Source organism: Somniosus microcephalus, chromosome 13 (genome assembly GCF_052327205.1).
Source record: "Somniosus microcephalus isolate GS21.2 chromosome 13, FLI_Smic_1.0, whole genome shotgun sequence".
Taxonomy (NCBI): Eukaryota; Metazoa; Chordata; class Chondrichthyes; order Squaliformes; family Somniosidae; genus Somniosus; species Somniosus microcephalus.
In genome coordinates, this window is record NC_140999.1 from 177,718,626 (window position 1) to 177,740,215 (window position 21,590).

Below are 21,590 nucleotides of genomic sequence, written 5' to 3' on the forward strand. Positions count from 1 at the left end.
TTTGATAATTTGACATTTTAAATTCTAAAGGTGCTCTGTGTTCTTTGCAGAATGGGACGGTTCAGAGATTTGTTTTGGAGGAAGACTACTTTTTTTTTAAACAAACAAATATTGTCTACCACATATAGACATGTTCAATACCCCGCAAACAAATACCAGTTGTGTGTAGATATACTCAATCTACATGTAATTTGCAGTTAGATGTAGGTGCATCAATCCAACCTGTAGAAATGTTTCAAATTAGAGCAATACTGGAAACAATGCATTAATTCTACATCTTGACTATAAATAGCCAGCCAACCTCTGTGAATGTTACATTAATATGGCTGGACATTCCACCGCTCAAGAACCACAACAGTTAGATTGTGACCCATTACTGTCCGATTCTTTGCCACTGGAAGAAGATACTCTTTCACCAAGCTTTTGATCATCTTCATGTTGCTCAGTGTCAAATTTTGTTTGCTAATGCTCCTGTGAAGGACCTTGGGTTATTTTACTACATTATTAAAGGTGCTATATAAATGCAAGTTGTTGTTGATCCATTGCTGGAGAAGAAATACATTTGGTCGTGATTAGAGGTCGCCTGCAGTGAGAAACTGCCAGTTGCAGCTCTTGGATAATTATTGTAACATTCAGCCGAAAGAGCAACCGCTTCCAGGTCATCTCGGGACCAGACTTAGTAAATTGTGAGCAACCCATCAGTTGTAGAACCAAGAATCTTTCAGTTGAATGTCTGGCCTTGGTTCCTTGCACAGGACAGTGCAACCCTATTTCAGAGCTGATTACACGGATTATAATGTCAATATTTTCATCAGTGATTGTGCTGCAGTACTCTTGATATGGTCCAGATCATTAACGGTAGCCTGCTTCTGGCAACTCCATTTTTTAAATTCATTTATGGGATCAGGGCGTCGCTGGCAATGCCAGCATTTATTGCCCATCCCAGTTTTGATGGAGTTCATTTCATTCTGTGACTGATTTTATAATGTTGCAATCATTTCTGAACTCCCTGGATAATAAACAAACTTTCCTAGATGGCAGTCTATTGCTCTGGAAACCAGGTCCTCTTGTAGAGGCGTTGACTGTTACAGCAGTGGACTGGGATAATTCTGCATATCCAAGAAGCTACTGCTCATGATTAAAAGCAAATATCTAAGAGCCTTTGTCTAAGGTCCACCATTATACAGCGAGAAGCTGTAGATACTTAAAATCGTTGCCATCCAGTTCAAATTTCCTCTTTTATTGAAAGGATTTGAGGGCCCCTGCCTGTTGAAGCTCTCCAGTATCTTGCTTCCTCCTTCTTGCTATAAGTAAATTACTCTGCTTGCCCATTCCTCATATAAGCCTGAAGTGCAGACACTGCATTGCAGTCAATGGACAAACAAAAGGGGGGAATTAGGATTTCCATTCCTGATTTACTATCCAATGAGGATATAATCTGGGCTGACAATTCATTACAGCACCGAGGGAACTACTACACTGGGCGGTGCTGTCTAACCGAGGCTCTGTCTAACCGAGGCTCTGTCTGCCCTCACAGGTGGCTAGAAAAGATCCCATGGCACTACTTGAAGAAGAGGAGGGAATTCTCCCCAGTGTCCTGGCCAATATGTATCCCTCAACCAGCATCGCTGAAACATTATTTAGTCATTTTCTCATTGTTGTTTGTGGGACCTTGCTGTGTGCAAATTGGCTGTCGCATTTCCTACATTACAACAGTGACTACACTTCAAAAGTTCGTAAGTGTCTATGAAGCGTTTTGGGACGTGCTGTGGTTGTGAAAGGCGCAATATAAATACATGTTCTTTACAAGTCGCAGGCTGGTTAGCAGACAGAGTTGAAATTCTCAGAAAGCAAGCTGGGAGTTTCCTTACGGCAGTTCTTGCCTCACTGTAACATTGCTGCAATTCCATCAAAGTTGCAATGACTGGGAGGGACCAGCAAAGAAGAAATTCCAGGCCACCGCTTGAAATGGGAGGCAAGGAATGTCTGAGACGGGCTCTTTGTGCGCCCGGTATGCCGGTGGGAGTGGGAATTGCAAGTACAGACTGCATAGTTACGTGAATTGCGAATACAAAGTACTTTCCTCCCAGGTTATTAGCAGCAGCACCTGGGAGAGCAATCCTCAATTCCGGGAGGCTCCTGGAAATCTGGGAGGGTTGGCAACCCTAGGTCATATGGAGGTCATAGGCCCCTGACTTGCAGGCAGTAATGAGGCTCCTGCCTGATTCAGGTGGGTACCTGGGCTACCCCAGTGGCAGGCTGGATTGGAGGGGGTAACAAGGCGGTGAATGCAGCTCAGCTATTTTAGGACTGCTACAGGCCCGTTAAAATTGGCCCTCCCAGTTTTATTCTGTTGCTGGAGTCGCCAAGAACTGCAACAGGCCACTCAGATTTTACAGAACACCACCCAGTGGCCAGAATCAGGTGCTACATAAACTCATACCAGCAGATCTGCAGCATTGTTCACAAGGAGTCAAAAATTACACTTGCAGAAGTTGGGTGCAGAAGTGAGAAGTGATAATTTTGAAGGAAGTTTGTCAAAGAGAAATTTGAATAAATAGAAAAGAATAAATGAATTCAAAGAAAGTGGAATGCAGAAAAGTAAATTTAAAAAAATCCAAAACTGAAGGAAAGAAGAAAAAATATTGATGAGCCAAATGACTTCATAACTGTCATAACTTTGGCAGGAGATTGGTGGAAAATCCAGGGAAACAGCATAAGAGGAAGTTTTAGGCTGTAATCTACAATAATCATTTTGGGTCTCTGCAATCCTACAGCCTTGGCTCATGCCACATTATATCCCAACCTTTCAACAGATTAACTAGTGATCTGGAACAGAAACCGTGGTTGATTTCCACTCTCTGCTAGCCCAGGGTCACTGAGACGAGTTGCAGTGCCTTTTGCTGCTGCTTTGAATGATAGCAGAGATCAGAGGTCAACCATGGGACCTTTCTGGTCTGTGTATCACAACAGGTAGCAATCTCACACCATTCAGGCTATACACTAGATATAGTGTAACTCTAGTCCACTGCATAGCAATGTTACAAATTTTGAATCCTATTAGCATTAGGAGAGACGTGAAGCTACTGTGACATTCACAACATTGGGCTGGATCTTGCTGGAGTGGGACATTTTGCCATTTGTTAGACCTTTTTCTGTGCCCTTCAGCTCAAAAATGTTTCCCCCTGTAACTTGCTGGAAGTGCAAGCTGATAATGATGTGGCGAGGGCAACGGGGCGCCTGAGATCTCGGTGAACAGCGGGACCAGCAGTTTAGCTCCTTAATGAGATTTAAGAATTGAGAAAGAAACAGGAACGATGGAGCAGGAGGGTGAATTAGAGTCAATTCACATACAGAAAGAGAAATAAAGAGGGAAGGTAGGATTAAGAGAGAGCGAATAGAGACAGGAAAAGTAAAAAAAAAAAAACTTTAAACATTTTAAATTTGACATTTAAAAGATTTCTGACTACATGCAGGAATGAGACTGAACTATTTAAATTGTTCCTTTTTAGGGCCAGAGAGGTTGATTAGCATTGCATTAACAATTATCACTTTGTTAAAAGGGTACTTCCATTCTTAATTAACAGACTTAACTTTCTGTGCTGCTTACATAGAAACATAGAAGATAGGAGTAGGAGTAGGCCATTCGGCCCTTTGAGCCTGCTCCGCCATTCAATGAGATCATGGCTGATCATCCAAATTCAGTACCCTGTCCCTGCCTTCTCCCCATATCCCTTGATCCCTTTAGCCTTAAGAAATATATCCAACTCTTTCTTGAATATACTTAATGAACTGGCCTCCACCGCCCTCTGTGGCAGAGAATTCCACAGGTTCACCACTCTCTGGGTGAAGAAATTCCTCCTCATTTCAGTCCTAAATGGCTTACCCCTTATCCTTAGACTATGACCCCTGGTTCTGGACTCCCCGGCCATCAGAAACATCCTTCCTGCATCTAGTCTGTCCAGGCCTGACAGAATTTTATAGGTTTCGATGAGATTCCCTCTCAATCTTCTAAACTCCAGTGAGTATAAGCCCAATCGACACAATCCTCATACGTCATTCCTGCCATCCCAGGTATCAGCCTGGTGAATCTTTGCTGCACTCCTTCCATGGCAAGAACATCCTTCCTCGGGTAAGGCGACCAAAACTGCACACAATACTCAAGGTGCGGTCTCACCAAGGCCCTGTACAACTGCAGCAAGACATCCTTGTTCTTGTACTCGAACCCTCTTGCTACGAAGGCCTACATACCATTTGCCTTCTTAACCACCTGCTGCACCTGCATGCTTACCTTCAGCGACTGGTGCACAAGAACACCCAGGTCTCTGTGCACTTCCCCTTCTCCCAATCTATTGCAATTAATGTGCAAATCCAGCAAGTTTTTAAAAAATAATGGGGAGTCTGTAAGGGTGAGATGCCGTTTGTGCAAAGCAAATGGCGGAGCAGTGTAAATTGACCAGCAAGTTCTGGCGATTCTGGGGTATCTCTTTATTCCCTGAACTTGTTGACCCATTTGTACATTAACATCGCAGTTATTTTTCCAGCAAGATCTGGCCCATTTAAAATGATTCACCTATGGAGCACAGTTCACTGCCATGTATATTATACTGGTAGCCTTGCAGCCAGCAGAGAGATGGCATTTTTATCCCATCAGTTTGGGCTGGATTCATATTCCAGTGTCAGGGTAAGTCATCAAGGGAGCTTACAATCCCTCTTTAATTACAAGACTAAAAATGATTTGATAAAAAGCCCAGTTGCAAGAGTGGCCAGTACAGTGGGTTAAAACGTGTCCTTTTCTCTCTGGTACTTAAGTTTGAACCCAGCTTAGACTGATGGGATGAAAATTTCTTCTCTCTGCTGGTTGCGAAGGTGTAACCTCCGTAATATTGCCCGTCTCCCCCTGCGCCTCTGCCCATCTGCTACTGAAAGCCTTATCATGCTTTAGTACCTCCAGACTTGACTATTGCAATGATATCCTGGTTGGCCTCCCATCTTCATAGAAACATAGAAGATAGGAGCAGGAGCAGGCCATTCGGCCCCTCGAGCCTGTTCCGCCATTTAATGAGATCATGGCTGATCATCCAAATTCAGTACCCTGTCCCTGCTTTTACCCCATATCCCTTTAACCTCAAGAAATATATCTAACTCCTTCTTGAATATATTTAATGAATTGGCCTCAACTGTCTTCTGTGGTAGAGAATTCCACAGGTTCACCACTCTCTGGGTGAAGAAATTCTTCCTCATCTCAGTCATAAATGGCTTATCCTTAGACTGACCCCTGCTTCTGGACTGCCACGCCATCGGGAACATCCTGCATCTAGTCTGTCTAGTCCTGTTAGAATTTTATAAGTTTCAATGAGATCCCCTCTCATTCTTCTAAACTCCAGCGAGTATAAGTCTAATCGACCCAATCTCTCTTCATACGTCATTCCTGCCATCCCAGGTATCAGTCTGGTGAATCTTCGCTGCACTCCCTCCATGGCAAGAACATCCTTCCTCAGATAAGGTGACCAAAACTGCACACAATACTCAAGGTGTGATCTCACCAAGGCCCTGTACAACTGCAGCAAGACATCCTTGCTCCTGTAATCGAATCCCCTCGCTATGAAGGCTAACATACCATTTGCCTTCTTAACCGCCTGCTGCATCTGCATGCTTACCTTCAGCGACTGGTGCACAAGGACACCCAGGTCTCGTTGCACTTCCCCTTTTCCCAATCTATTGTCGTTCAGATAATAATCTGTCTTCCTGTTTTTGCCACCGAAGTGGATAACCTCACCTTTATCCACATTATACTGCGTTTGCCATGCATCTCCCCAATCACCCAACCTGTCCAAATCATACTGGAGTTTCTCTGCATTCTCCTCACAGCACACACGCCCACCCAGCTTTGTGTCGTCTTCCTCCCTCAATAAACTTAAGCACATCCAAAACTTTGCTGCCAGTATCCTAACTCGCAACATCCCATTCACCCATTACCTCTGCTCGATGACCTACATTGGCTCCCGGTCCCCGAACATCTTGATTTTAAAATTCTCACCCTCATATTCAAATCCCTTCATGGCCTCCCCCCTCCCTGTCTCTGTAACGTCCTCCAGTCCTACAATCCTCTGAGAACTCTGTGTTCCTCCAACTCTAAGCCCTAGAATTCCCTCCCTCTCTGCCTCCACCTATCTCTTCTTAAAACCTTCCTTTTTGACCAAGCTTTTGGTCATCTGTCCTAAAGTTGCCGCTTTTAGCTCAGTGTCAATTTTTGTCTGATTGATTACGCTCCTGTGAAGCACCTTGGGACGTTTGACTATGTTAAAGGCACTATATAAATGTAAGTTGTTGTTGTACTATACATTGCACGGACCTATGCGTCCTCTTTTGAGGTTGAATTTAAGGCCAATTGTCAGGGCAACCTGAAGTACAGAAATGTTATGGTCCTGATATTGTCAGCTTCGCCCTTCGCTTTAATGTGCAGCCAAATGTAACACCTTTCTATATGCACTTTTTAAAAAATACTGTGAATTAAGCATTCCTGGAATTTTCAGTCACCAGAGAAGAACAAAGTATAAAACCCAAATATATGTTAAACCGCGAAACATTCATCATAAATGTGAATGCTTAAAGTGGGCTGGTGCAATTCAGATTAATGTTCCGGCCCCCAATCTCTGTCTCCAATTGTTAAGTCGCTCTGGGTTTACAGGAGAGCGCGTTATTAATGGATGCTTAGCTAGCCCATACTGCTCAGCGACAAGGAAACTGCTCTATAATCGCGCTGTCTTTTTTTTAAAAGCAGTTTCACTTTCACTCGGCAGAACAATTAAGACCAGACTCCATTTGGAAAGGGGGTCTCTTTCAACCTACAGGACAACGAATGGACACTATTATCAAGACAAAGAAAATAGGAAACAAAAAGTATTCCATATGCTGAGTGGTAATACAACCCTCTCCCGCAATCTAAGTGAAGCCTCTCTTGGAGAGTCCTGAATCTCCTGCCAGGCCTGCAGTTCTTCTGCTGAAGCTCTCTCTTCGGCATGAATATATTTATATTACCTTTCTCCAATAAAGTTGCACTAATATTGCATTATTAGGGGAAAGTTGTTTCTTACTGGCAGTACATACGAATCCATATTTTTTTTGGAGGGGGCGGGTTAACTAGCTCCTAATTTATCAGTATAATAATAGGATTTTTAAATCTTAAGTATTTCTTTATTTTACTGCTGGAGGGAGACTGGCACCTGTGGAGACCCAGGTCTTACAGGAAATTCCACAGGTCTGGCAAAAAGCTGGAGGAAAAACTCCTGGGTGAAAGGTCCCGTAAGAAATCTGGGGGTATAAAGACCCACACACAGTGCAGCAGAGGGCGTGTGTGTGCGCTTTAAATCCAGGTCGATGACCGCCCCTCGCCCATTCTCCACCGCCAACCTGCGCACTGTATCAGGAATAAGCATTGGTCCGTGCGATTTTACACACACTTTTAAACGCACCACTGACACGCAAGTGCTCCCACCCCCACCTCCCCTCCCAGTTCCAGACACAGCCGCCCACATTCTTCCACAGACCAGTGCGCATTTTTCGAGGCACTGCACGTACGCCCGAGCATTTTTTTTAAATACAGGCTTTGAAATGCACTATGGGAGATTACCATAACATAAAATACTGGTATTAAATTAACCCTGTTAATGCCTGTACTAAATTGCAAAGAACAGAAATGCACATAACCCGATTAAGAGCAGGTGTAGGTTTATTACCCCATTCTTTAATTTCAGGGCCATTTTTTAAATTAACTGTGGAGGGTTAAGCATAGGACCTCAGATAATCTTCTGACATTCTTAAATCAAAAGTAGGGAGCACAAACAATACTTTATTGAATGCTGCTGCAGATCCGTGACAGAAAAGGACAGAGCATGTTGGAGCACACTTTAGAGTGAAATTCCAGTTGAATAATGTACTTACCAAATCATCTCTTGGAATTTAGACTTACCCTAATAAAATAATAATTATACATTGTTACTCAGTTCTGAACCACACCGTTTGCTTGGAATTAAAATAGTCCCAACCTTTTAGCACTTGAAAATCCATGCATGGCAAGTGGAAACATTCATGTGAAAAGGAGATTAAAGCTAAAAATATCCCTGTTCGCATTCCTGAACCACTATAGAAGAGGAAGGGGGCAATGGGCATGGTGTGGTCAGAGGAGCAATGGTGGTTCAGTATGGGGAGGAGGGAACTGAGAGAGATGTAGTAGATTCCTTAGGAAAATGGAGATGTCTGTCTCTATTCTAAATGCCCAAATTTAATGAGGCCTGTTTCTATAGAATTACACTTACATGCTACGTAGATATTTAGACATATTAAATAAATGGCTTTAAACTAGTCTATACAGAGTCCTATTTTTCCATCTCATATTTAGCCTGGCTATTATGGTCTTGATCTTTCATGCTGTATCTCTCTGTTTTGCTCTGTAATTCCATAGGACTGCCACTCATTGCACTCTCTTCAGCTTACAATTTCAATCATGGTGGTTCACAACCTTCTTGTCACATGTCAGAAGTGAACCATCTGACATTTGTATTATCAGATCACCAACACAGATGCATGCTGCAAATTTAATAATTCAATTTCTATTACTATGGTGACATCATAGGAACAGCTGGTGCTCCCATCAACAGAGTGATCTCTGTCTCGGTTAGAGAGGGTTTCTTTGATTTGAGATTACACTCAAATTTAGGTTGAAGCTTTCTGATATTACAATGGTGAATTTGAAAATTCTTTGGCAATGTTCCAGATAGTTTCTAAGAAGTTGTGAGATCTTGGGACTAATGTCTTCTTTGTATCAACTTGGGAATCAGCTTAATAGAGGTTCTGGTTTATATTTGTAGGATGCTTAATCAGTAGAGGTAGTATATAGGTGGGGAGGGGGAACAAGTAACACTAGACTCCATAAATCAGTGAGTAATAAGGGATGAGTGAATTATGAGGCTAGAATTTCATGTGCATTTCCTCCACACAGTTCCTAAGATGTGTATTTCATTAATATCACATATAGTTATTTCCCTGTAATGATGATTTTAATATTTATAGTTTAATTATTTTATGAGATCTGTGATTCATTGAAGAGAGCAAACAATACTGGGATGATTGTGATATCATGTTATACACAGTACTTCCTGCATTTAAATAGAACACTTCTGTTCAAAAATAGAATCTGAGTATTGCAGGATCAAAATAACAATTGTTAACCTGTCACTTAAATAAAAACACATCTTGAGAGTAATACATGCAAACAAACCAAGCTCAGTTTTGGGAGTAATCTTTTTAACTCTCTTCTCAGCTCCACAATGCCTACTTGAAGTGAAATTTATAAATAATGAATTCTTAATCCAGGTTTGTTGGAATCAGTCCTTTATTGTTGAGTCATTAAAAAGACAATGAATTTTTACACAAACTCAATCTTTATTTGATACAAATTCCTGCTACTCATCTAGGTTATTTCTGGCCCTCCAATTTAGTTCTCCTTATGCCATACACTATTCCATTATATAGCAAGGGCAGCAATCCTGTTTGAAGGTTCTGGTAATTATCTTTTGCAACTGGATGGACTCTCAAGGGTTGACCTGTATACATGATGGCACTACTGCTGTACTGAAAACCCTGTATACACAATGACCTGAATGCCACCTGTATACCTGCACTGAATGATTTGTAGAATTTATGCCACTGTCCAATATATATGAAGGCACTATGCTTATTCCCTGCACTAAATACTGCAGGTAACTGATGGCATTGTCCTGATTATACCATATTTCCAGTATATCCTGTTACTGCACTGTGTATCTGGTTCTATATACTGAATGCTCTCTCTCTATACCCAATTCCCTATACTGAATGCTCTATATACCATCCAGTGGCAATGTCCCGAATGCCACCTGTATACTTTATGTACTGTCACTGCATTGAATGCCTGGTATACCTGATATCATTGTCCCAATTCCCTGCCCACAATTTATTGTATATCCAATGCTTCGCACTGAATATACCTGACTCCTTTAAATAAATGCCGTCCATAAATGCAGGAGAAGGGAATAGAGATATGGGGGCAGAGTGGGAGGAGGATTGTGTGGATTATAAACACCAACATAGAGCTGTTGTAGATTCTATACTCAATTTTCACATTGAATGCAACTAGTTATCTACACTTAAAACTTCCATGTACCCTAATAATTGAATTCTGATGAAGGGTACACAACTAAAATGTCATAACCTGCCTTTTCTCTAATATAGATGCTGGCTGACCTGTTGCACATTTCAAGCATTTTCCTTTTTTATTACAGATTTGCAGTTTTATTTTGCCTTGCACAGGAATGCAACCTTGCAATTAACGCCATGCACATTATATTTTTCCCTCACTACAGTCACCCCACCTCCCTCCCTCCATCACCCAAGTACTGAATGCGAGATCCCCCTTACCCCTCCCTCCATGGGAGTGTCAGCCAGTGGCTCAGTTGGTAGCACCCTCGCCTCTGAGTCAGAAGGTTGTGGGTTCGAGTCCCACTCCAAAGACTCGAACACAAAAATCTAGGCTGACACTCCAGTGCAGTACTGAGGAAGTGCTGCATTGTAGTAGGTGCTGTCTTTCAGATGAGATGTTAAACCGAGGCCCCGTCTGCTCTCTCGGGGTAGGCCCTTGAGCCTGTTGCACCATTCAATTAGATCACAGCTGATCTATATCCTAACTCCATCTACCGCCTTGACTCCTTAACGCTTAGTAGCCTTGCCTAACAAAAATCTATCAATCTCAGTTTTGAAATTTTCAATTGACCCCCAATCTCAACAGCTTTTTGGGAGCGAGAGTTCTAGATTTCTACTATACCTTGTGTGAGGAAACGCTTCCTGACATCACTCCTTAACAACTTAGCTCTAATTTTATGGTATAAAATAAAAAACAGAAAATACTGGAAATACTCAGGTGGTCAGGCAGCATCTGTGGAGAAAGAAACAGAGTTAACGTTTCAGGTTGATGACCTTTCGTCAGAACTAATGTTATGGTTATGCTCCCTTGTTGTAGAGTCCCCTATTATGTAAAAGAACCCATGGCACTATTTCGAAGAAGAGCAGGGGGAGTTATCCGCAGTGACCTGGCCAATATTTATTAACTCAATCAACATCACTAAAAAAAAAATGTATCTGGTCATTATCACATTGCTGTTTGTGAGAGCTTACTGTGCGCAAATTGACTGTCACATTTCCTACATTACAACAGTGACTACACTTCAAAAAAAAAGTACTTAATTGGCTGTAAAGCGCTTTGGGACGTCCGGTGGTTGTTAACACAGGACCAGGAAGCCATTCAGCCCCTCGAGCCTGTTCCGCCATTCAATGAGATCAAGGCTGATCTGCGACCCAACTCCATCTAACCGCCTTTGGCCCATATCCCTTAATACCTTTGGTTAGCAGAAAGCTATCAATCTCCGATTTAAAATTAACCATTGATCTAGCATCAATTGCCGCTTGTGGTAGAGAGTTCCAAACTTCTACCACCCTTTGTGTGTAGAAGTGTTTCCTAATTTCACTCCTGGCTCTAATTTTTTTAGCCTAGGTCCCCCCCTAGTCCTAGAATCCCCAACCAGCGGAAATAGTTTCTCTCTATCTACCCCAATCTGGTCCCCCTTAATATCTTGAAAACTTTGATCAAATTTGTTGTACTCTTTTGGTGTGATCAATAAAGGAATAAACTGTAACTTAACAAGAATACATTAAATGAAACTTAACACATTAAATTAAAATGTGGTTGGCCGGGGTGACGATGCACTCCAGTCCCCTGCGGTGCCCACTGGAATGACGTATGAGGAGAGATTGGGTCGATTGGGCTTATACTCGCTGGAGTTTAGAAGAATGAGAGGGGATCTCATTGAAACTTATAAAATTCTAACAGGACTAGTCAGACTAGATGCAGGAAGGATGTTCCCGATAGTGTGGGAGTCCAGAACCAGGGGTCACAGTCTAAGGATAAGGGGTAAGCCATTTAGGACAGAGATGAGGAGGAATTTCTTCACCGAGATTCTTCACCAAGAGTGGTGAACCTGTAGAATTCTCTACCACAGAAGGCAGTTGAGGCCAATTCATTAAATATATTCAAGAAGGAGTTAGATATATTTCTTAAGGCTAAAGGGATCAAGGGATATGGAGAGAAGGCAGGAACAGGGTACTGAGTTTGGATGATCAGCCATGATCTCATTGAATGGTGGAGCAGGCTCGAGGGGCCGAATGGCCTACTCCTGCTCCTATCTTCTATGTTTCTAATGTTGTTTGGGTCACCTGCACACCTGATGCCCGCCAGCCGGACTACAACTCCCAGCAGGCCAGGCGGGGGCCCCGGGCGAGCATGCGCAGTGAGCACCCCTCCTCCCTCCCTGGGAGTGTTCGAGATTTAAATAAACAAGGAGCAACATGGCGGCGCTTTTACTCGGCTTATTTAGGCAAACGAAGGTCAGGATACTGGAATGTGCCTCCGAGTAACAGCCAGCGCGGTAAGTGGGTGTTGAAAGCGGGGATGGTTGGGTGAGCCGGAGAGAGGAGGGTTTTATTTATTTTAACCCCCCTCCCCGGCTCTCCACCTCTTTGTGGGGAAGCCTTTGCCCCTCCTTCTCCTCCTCCCTCTCCCTCTCGACGCGCCTTCAGCTCCGTCCCGCAGTGAAGTTAACGTGCGAGCGGCCCTCAAAAACTAACCTGTTCATGCCGGGCCTGCACTTTACACACGCCCAGGCCGTCGGGAGGTGTGCCGCCTCCCCGCACCCTGTGTCAGGCCGGCGCCTCCGCGCTTCCCTCTCTCTCTCTTCGTGAAATCTTGGTCCGGGACAACTTAATTACTGAGGCCGAACTTGGCAGCGCTGGTCCCGCCCCCCCTCGCCCATTGGTTCTCTCCTGCCTTCCCATTGGCCGCCGCCCCCGTCAATCAACCAACCTGTCGCCATAGCATTTTGTCCCTTGTCATTAGTTTGTGGGACAGAGAGATTGATTTCATTGTGCTGTCAATTTTAAATGGTATTATTTTATGTTGCATTTTAAAAAAAAAATAGTTGCGTCTTTTCATCCTCCCTCCCTTACCCAGCTCCTTGTGCATGCCTGTAATGTATAGTGAAATGTATGTGTGTGTGTATATATTTTTTTATGTATATGTGTGTGTGTGTGGGGGGGGGAGGGAGGACTTGCCCATTAAATGTTTAAAATTTAAAAACTTATTTCTGACAGTGAAAGGAAATGTGTGTGTGTATGGGGGGGGGGAGGATTTGCCCATTAAATGTTTCACCACGATTTAAAAACTTAGTTCTGAATATGCTTGGAGCTTTTGTTGTTTATGAATATGCTTTTTTCCAAATTAGTATATTCGGGCTTAGCTCTGAGAGGCTGTAACTAGAACAGCTTTATCCTAATGTCTTTACTTTTAGTAGCATGTTCACTGGCAGTTTTCACGTTTCTGTGCAGTCCAGTGCGCATTTAAAGTCTTAACGTTGGTATCATTTGTAGATGTATTTTTTTAAGGCTTTTGTCTGCATTTTTTCCTTTACCCTAGTTGTCATTAAATGACTCATGTTGGGTACGGTACCACGGGTACTGGTGGCTTATCGTCTTTATGTTCAAATGGTTATTTGCCAGGTCAGGACACTCACTCAGACAGTGAGTGTTAAGGAGGAAAGGGGTGGCGTTGGTCTGTGAGGGTAAAAGTGTCCACATCGGCCCCTCTGCTTTTTGAATAAGGTTGCTAGATATCAATTAGGAGTGAGAATCCTCTTTTTATTCACACTATCTTGACCCTGATGCTGCTGAAGCCAGTTCTGCCCTGGCTGAGAACACAGAATAGACCAGGAATTGAACCTGGGGTGCTCCTAATCAACACAGTACGGCCCATTTACCCATTGCTGAATCAGGGAAAGAGATGAGGTGCACACTTTTGAAAATATCCCCAGCAAATGGAGTAAATCATTGTGGAGCATAGGTTTTCAAACTGTGGATTTTAGTCCCCAAGTTGTCCGAGGGGCTCCCAGGGAATCTCCAAGGTCATCGCTGTCCATCGCTTCAGATTTCGGTATTTCTCTACTTGTTGATTTACTAGCGTGATATTTCTATTTTCTGTATGCTACTTTTTCCTTGGGGGTAGCTGACCCTGTCTAAGAGATTAGTACGAGAGTGTGTCAATATTTGTAAGTGGTCTCTCGCACAGAAAAGTTTGAAAATCACTTTTATAGGCAGAATATTTACAGCTATGCCAAGAGTATCCAAAATATTGTCTACAGTAATCATTAAGAATAAGTTTGCTCGAATGTTATATTCTGAACGTTTAGAATTTTACTACGTATGGAGCCCACGTAAAGCCGATGTAGTTATGTGCTTGCTGACAGAAAAAAAAACATTTTGCACTGTGATGCATATGTGCCTAAAACACATACATTACTTGCATGTTATTTTTGGAAGATTTGCTCAGAAGGTCGCGAGTATGATTTGTTGCAATATATGTTTTTTGTAATTTAAAAAAAAAACTAATTGGGTTGTGACGATTATTTATTGGATTCGGTTGTAATTTCTGGCGGCTGTCGTAGTAGCCGAATGGTTTTAATTTTAAATCGGTGATTATACCTGCACCTTGTGCATTAGAAGAGCACAGCGTTGTTTGTTGAGCAGGATAATTCAACGTGACAGTTCCTTGATGGCTTGCTTCTAATTGTGGCTGTGCAGGCAGCAGTCGGATAGGCTCCTGTGCTGTCGCCGAGTCTGGTGACAGCTTGCTGAGAGACTTCTGCTATTGGCTTGTTTGCTGATCGCACTCTTAAGCCGCTGTCATTGGTGTGTCTGTTGAGACCCTGTTGATGGACAGCTGCTAACGTACTGGTGGGTCTGACATCTACATCTTGTTTGGATGCCATTATTGGCAGGCCTGTTCGAAGAGCCTGGAGCTATTTTTCATAAAAATGCTGAGCTAACTGTTTGGTATTCTGGAGTGTGCAGTATTTCCGTGCACAATGTCTCTTTAAAACCCTCATCTGACATTAAGCCTCTTTTCTGGTTTGGCCAGTTTAAAAAAATAAGGTACTGAACTATTCTACACTTGGGGTCAAAAACCTATTTAGATGACGATAAATGTTCGTGATGGCGTTGATTTGAACCGAACACAATGTCTCTTGCTGTGTCCTTTATACCAAGAAGTGAGGGGACAAAATGGGAGGTAGGCAGGAACATTCCAATTTAGACATCAGATTAGACTTACTAGACTTGATGTGAATGCTTGTGAAATATGCGTGCCGAGGAGTGCCAAAATTTGGAATGCAATACTTACCTGTCCTTGATTGGAACAACTTGCCTTCCTTTCCACAGGACACTTGCTGTGGCATTTTTTTAAATACTTGCAGGAGGAAAAAATGATTTCGTTTCCATGTTTCAGGTGTCAGTAGTGCATCTATTAAAATGTCTGCACAAAACTATAAAACAGTTTTATTACAATTTTTGATAACCGCTTCCATGACTGGCACTGTAGATAGTCTGAGACGGAGTGTGCGTTTATTTTTAAATGGTGGCTGCTAAAACACTTTGCAGAAGGAGTTCTTCCTCTAGCCCGACTGTTTTTGTTTGGGAACGTCTGTACATTTTTGTGTGCAGGTTAAGGAGGCGGTGGTCAGTTTTTCCCCTATCCCCCCCCCCAGATGTTGTTAAAGACTCTGGGTCAAGCCACCGGCTGACTGCAACTTCGACACAATTCTTGCGTCAGTCTGGAACAGCCAAGGATGTTGTTATAGCAACAGCACCAGATGACCTCGCGTAGTGTTTAGTTTGACTGCAGTTACTATCAGAGGCAGTTAGAAGAGCTAGCTGGGCTACAGTATCTGCAGCCACGTGGGTGCTGGAAACATATTTTTGATAGGCTCTGACCTTTTTTTTTACAAATTTGTACAAGTGTGTTCTATTTATAAGATAGGATGATTCACATCGATGAATATTGACGTCTTGTGGGATGGGTTCTAGGCACAATTTTACAGTGCAAAACAAGAGACTTTTAAATAACAATACAGCATTGACGGGCATGTTTTTTTTCTAGAATATTTTGTGTTGCTCCATTATATCTGTATAAAAGTTTTTATTATGGCAACTAGGTCTGTCTGAGTTATTAAAACTTAATGTTTAGCATCTGACTGACGAATATTGCATTTATTTTTCATGTACAGTTGGCAGTGGCCATGCCAAAACATTTAATTTAACCCTTTAAGAAATGCAATAGTATTTCACCACCAAAATAGAAACAGATTTTAGTTTGGCAGAATATTGTGAAATAAGCAGTATTTAGTACATTTTAATATCATTGTAGCCATTTTAACATTAAAAAATTACAATTTTTGTGGCTATTAAAGCTAAATGAGCAGTTGGTGAACATTAATTCTGCACCTTTCTCATCTCAGCCCCCATTTTGTAAACTATTTTCTCCTGTTTCCTTCAATGGGTTGCTTCACACTTATGTACTGTTCTCTGGCATTTAAAAATAAGTGCGAGCCTGTGAAATGGTTGACTTAATATGTCCTCCATAACAGATTATGCACAAGTGTATCTGAATTTCTGCAGTGTGCTACAGCAGGTACAGTAAGAGGGATTTGTTTTACTGAACAATGAATCTGTCATATAATGTACATACATGAAAAATAATCTGTTTGCAGTATACGCTGTGTATGTGTGCTGCATTGTATTCGACATATTAGTTTTCCACGATTACTTGTAATGCTATTTATAACAATTTTGTAGCTTTGAAGAGAAGGAGCACAGTATACCTGCTCCCTGCACATGCACAAATCTGTTTACAAGTCGCTGCACAATTTGAACATTATGTAACGTATACACAGTAGGGTTTAAAAATGTACAACAGAAGTGTGTTTTGTTTCAGTGAAGCAGTGTTGTGTGACTTGTGGGGCTACTATGCTTTGTTGGTTATGTGAATATGATAAGATAGCATTAAGGATATTTGTCTTTTTAACCTAAAAATTAGTTGCTCAGTTTTCTGAAATGACCAGGTTTATTGCTTCCAAAATATCTAGAATCATAGAATTGTACAGTGCAGAATGAGGCCATTCGGCCCATTGTGCCTGTGCTGCTCTTTGAACGAGCCATCCAATTAGCCCCACTCCCCTGCTCTTCCCCATAGCCCTGCAAATGTTTCCTTTCAAGTGTATATCCAGTTCCCTTTTGAAAATTACTATTGAATCTGCTTTCACCACCCTTTCAGGCAGTGCACGCCAGATCTTAACATCTAGTTTGCAATCGTTTGCTTTGTCTGAGCTGCTTTTCCTCTTCTATCCAAATTGGCAGTTGCTGTTGAAGAGCTTTTAGTAGATGGGACAACTTACCATAAACTAAGGTCAATCTATATTTTTGGAGGGAAGGGCATAGTTTCTTAAATTTAGGATATTTTTATATCAAGTTTAAATTGAAGTCTCTGGTTCAGAATCCATGCAGTTTAACAGGTTCTATTTCAGTTAAACTGATTATGGTTTACTTCTGACTAAAGTTGTAGGCACCCAGGATATAGTCCTCACATCCTGTGTCCACGGACATTATGCATTTTCCCCCCTCCATTCACAGTTTCTTGGGAGAAGGGGTGGGGAGGTGCCCTTAGGTTGCAGTTAATGTTGCTTCATGGCTGACTGTTAAGTAGCAAGAACTTGGATCACTTGCCCACCTTATTTTTATTATTTTTCCCCAACCAAAATATACAATGCTAATTAATTTGGTAGATTTGTATGTATTATATATTGAACTTAAACTATTAAGATGCAAACTTATATAATGAGAGATTCATTTGAAATATGCAGACAACATTTTTGGAATAAAGATTTGAACATTCTTTTTACTATACAGCACATCTCACTCCACTGGTGCAGATAAAATACAATTTCAATTAGTTAATTTTTTATAGGTGGGCAGAACTTTTGTAAAAGATGAAGGCATCTAACGAGGCCGAGTGCTGCGCCGTACATGGGAATTGAATTTCACTTTGCAGTCAAAGATCCTGAAAACAGATCATGGAACCCGTTACCTAGTTTTAGATCAGGTAATGAGATGCACGCTGATGTTGGATATGTGTAGTTATTTTGTTAGTGTTTGAGCTTTGCATAGGGCCATTGTAGGTCTTGTTGAGCAAATATTTAATCTGCTTAGCTGTGTAAATAGGCTGACGGTGTAAAGAAAACTGCATGGAGAATTGCTGCTTCAGCGAAATTGGGGTTGAACATGTGGGATAGGGCTGATATGCATTAAAAAATCCAGGAGTTGTCCTCAGCTGCAAAAACTACTAAATGATTTAAGCTACCATTAGCCAAATGGCTAAAAGCAATTTATTTAATTTCTCTCTGTTGATTATCACTTCTTCCCCCCCCCCCCCCCCCCCCCCCCATGTAAGGTTGATAAACTTTGGTCTTTATTATTTAAATGAGTCTGAGGTCGTATTTGTCCAAGGAATAGGATTTTTCTAATTGGAGTAAAACAAGAGGGTTTTTAAGGCTGGATTGGGGTCCATTTTGGGAAGCTGCCAATTTATTATGATATTTTACTTTACAAAGAAAATTTGTGAAGGAGATAATTGGTTGGTAACAGACATTTGGAACTCACCAGCTCCGTATAACAGAGGGTCGATGTGTGGTAAAAGTCCCCAACACCATCCCATCATCAAACTACTACCCCCCTTCCCACCCCCAAAAAAAGAAATGTTACTGGATCATTGTAACATTTCAATTTCCCTTGAATGAGACGTTCTGACTGGTACTTACTTATGAACGCTTCTTTCTGTCCTGTGCACCTGAGATTGGGGTTGAGGCTTCAAAAACCTTTTGGGAAAGGGGGAAAGTTTTTTTAAATACAGCCCTAGTACAGTAATCTACTATTGTCAAAGCATCACTTTAACTTTCAAGTTTCTGTATAGAAGGTGCTTTGTGTAAGGTGCTTGATTAACCTAATGTGATGCCATTTTATTTTTATTGGGTATCTATTTTTCCCATAAAGTATTCAAATAACTCCATTATGCCTCAAGTTATTTTGGGTCAGAACAAGGCTGTATCTCAAAAACAAAAGACTGCATTAATTAATAGTATTGCTACTATAGCCCTTAAAACAGTTAATGGAGTGACCCAGGCAGTGGCCATTCAGTCTATTTTATGTCTTGGACTTCATCTTTAATTAGCATACGGTGAGCTTTGTATTCCTAGGCTCACACCATTCTGTGGTCCCATATGAAGGAGGAAGAGAAGCAAATATCCCATTAATACTGTGAAACTTAATTTCTGTATTCTAAATCTGCCCCATTTGTACTGCTGGGCAAATTTAGAGACTGGAAGGAAACACTGGAGCAACTGCCCCTACAACATTAGATCATCATGGGGTCATATAAATGGGATATGGACACTTCGAACTCTTAGTGTACAAGCAAGTGCATCGTGCGCTTACATCTACACAGGAGCACAACATCCTTTATTGTAATGGTTACAATAAGTTCTTGATCTTCAGATGTTGCTTACAAAAAACAAGATTTTGTTTCACATGTCTGTTAAGTTAATAGTCCAAATTTCATGAATTTAACAGACTGACGAGCAGAAAAGGTGCCATAACAATGGTCAATGCACTTCAAGAAAAATAATGATTTGTGGGAAGCACTTTACGATGTTTCAATATGATAAGGTGCTATATAAATGCAAGTGACATTATCAGAGAGAGGAAAAAACCCTGCTATTGATACATAATTGCAACCGTGTGTTAAATTCTAAACTATGAAACCCTACCAGGATACAGCACTTGGTTTATGACAATGCTCCTGACTTGTCCTAGAGAAGTACATTTACAACTATTGTCTACCCTAATGATACAATTAAGTTTCTGTTGGCTCGTACAATTTAATAATGGCTTGGAATCCATCTACAATTTGGAGTAAAGCGTTATGGATGGTGCCCAGTGTTGATGAACACTTGCAATCCAGAACTCCCAAATATTTTTGCGACAGACTGGAAGCGTTGTTTATAGGAATTCAACTGGTTGTAAGTGCCAACAATAAAATTGTGTATTTGGGGGGGGGGGGGGGGAAATGAGCAGATATAAAAATAATAAAGTGCTCTTTCACTGAAATATTTTGAGGAAAAAGAACAAAAAGTAATCTATTCTAGTTTTTAATGTTTATTCTGTGGTTTGTAATACTTCTTGAATATCACTAAGATTTTATAAAGCGACCTCACGAGATGAGAAGTCCCATACCTCCGATTTTAAAGACACTTTTTGAATGATCATCCATGTGTTTTTACTGAGTTCTGTTTGCCTGTATATCACTAACCAAGATCAATAGTGCAATACAGGATAGAACTAATATTCTGACATCCTGGTAAAGTGATGCTACCCCATATCTTTGATCATTTTGTCTCCTGCTTTACCCTATTGCATGAGTGGGGAAAATCATGTTTTGCTCACCTGTTTCTTGGGACTGTGAACTGTGCTGTACTCTTCTATTTGTTTCTTACATTACAACAGTGACTACACTTCAGGAGTACTTCATTGGCTGTAAAGTGTTTTGGGATGTCCTGAGGTTGTGAAAGGAGCTATGTAAATTCAAGTATTTCTTTTACATGTAATCATAGTTGTTCCTAACCCTCCAATTAATTTGTAGTAACAACAGAAAATGCTGGAAAAACTCAGCAGGTCAGGCAACATCCGTGGAGAGAAATTTGGGTTGACATTTTGGGTCAAACCCTTCTTCAAAACTGGAAAGAAAAGAAAATAGATCGAAGGCAGGGCTGCGATCGGACAAAAGAAGTGAAAGAGACAATAAAAGGTATACGAAGCTAGACGAGATGGTAATAGGCTGAGATTAGGTGAGAAGTGTACTGGCAGGGCAAGAGATAGCTGCCAGGTGTGAGAGAGAAACAAAGGGAAAGGAGTGGAAAAATACCAGAGTTGGAAAGGACTGTCCATTGGGAATATGTAAGAAATCACACAACACCAGGTTATAGTCCAACAGCTTTATTTGAAATCACAAGCTTTCGGAGCGCTGCTCCTTCGTCAGGTGAAGTGGAGAGATGCATAAAAACACAGCTTATATAGTCAGAGAATAATGTCAGATGTTTACAGGTAGTCTTTCTAACTGCCATTTATCACACCTCGGCAGAGAGATAATCACAGCAATCAAAGGTGTGAATGGTGTCCAAACAGGTCAGTCAGGAAAACATTACATCAAAGAACAATGAGGTGGGGTCACAAGGGGTCAAATGTTGCAGATGCTGGGGTCTGTATGAAAAACAAAAAAACAGACAAAAAACATTTTTTTTGCTGGAAATCACAGCAGGTCCGGCCGCATCTGTGTGGAGAACAAGTCAACGACGACTCGAGTCTGGATGACCCTACGTCGGGTGGGGTTACATGTAGCGTGACGTGAACCCAAGATCTTGGTTGAGGCCGTCCTCATGGGTGCGGAACTTGGCTATCAGTTTCTGCTCGACGATTTTGCGTTGTCGTGTGTCTCGAAGGCCGCCTTGGAGAATGCTTACCCGAAGATCGGAGGCTGAATGTCCTTGACTGCTGAAGTGTTCCCCGAC

At 41.6% G+C, this 21,590-nt stretch overlaps 2 protein-coding genes across 6 annotated transcripts in view; both read left to right on the forward strand.

Annotated features, from left to right (window-relative positions):
* The window catches only part of LOC147108818 (translocating chain-associated membrane protein 1-like 1), a 126,404-nt gene extending 125,864 nt beyond the window's left edge, over positions 1–540 (forward strand). The window contains exon 12 of the transcript XR_015080671.1: positions 51–540. The gene's annotated coding sequence lies outside the window, so the exon portion shown is untranslated. The remainder of the gene's footprint in view (positions 1–50) is intronic.
* Positions 541–12,357: 11,817 nt separating this feature from the next.
* Positions 12,358–21,590, forward strand: part of LOC147108819 (nuclear receptor coactivator 3-like) — a 199,456-nt gene continuing 190,223 nt past the window's right edge. For 3 of the 5 annotated variants that reach the window (XM_086005700.1, XM_086005705.1, XM_086005704.1), the window contains exon 1: positions 12,358–12,518. The gene's annotated coding sequence lies outside the window, so the exon portion shown is untranslated. Of the gene's footprint in view, positions 12,519–13,325; positions 15,209–21,590 lie in introns of those variants that run through there. The other 2 variants (XM_086005703.1, XM_086005701.1) reach the window with 2 other exon arrangements.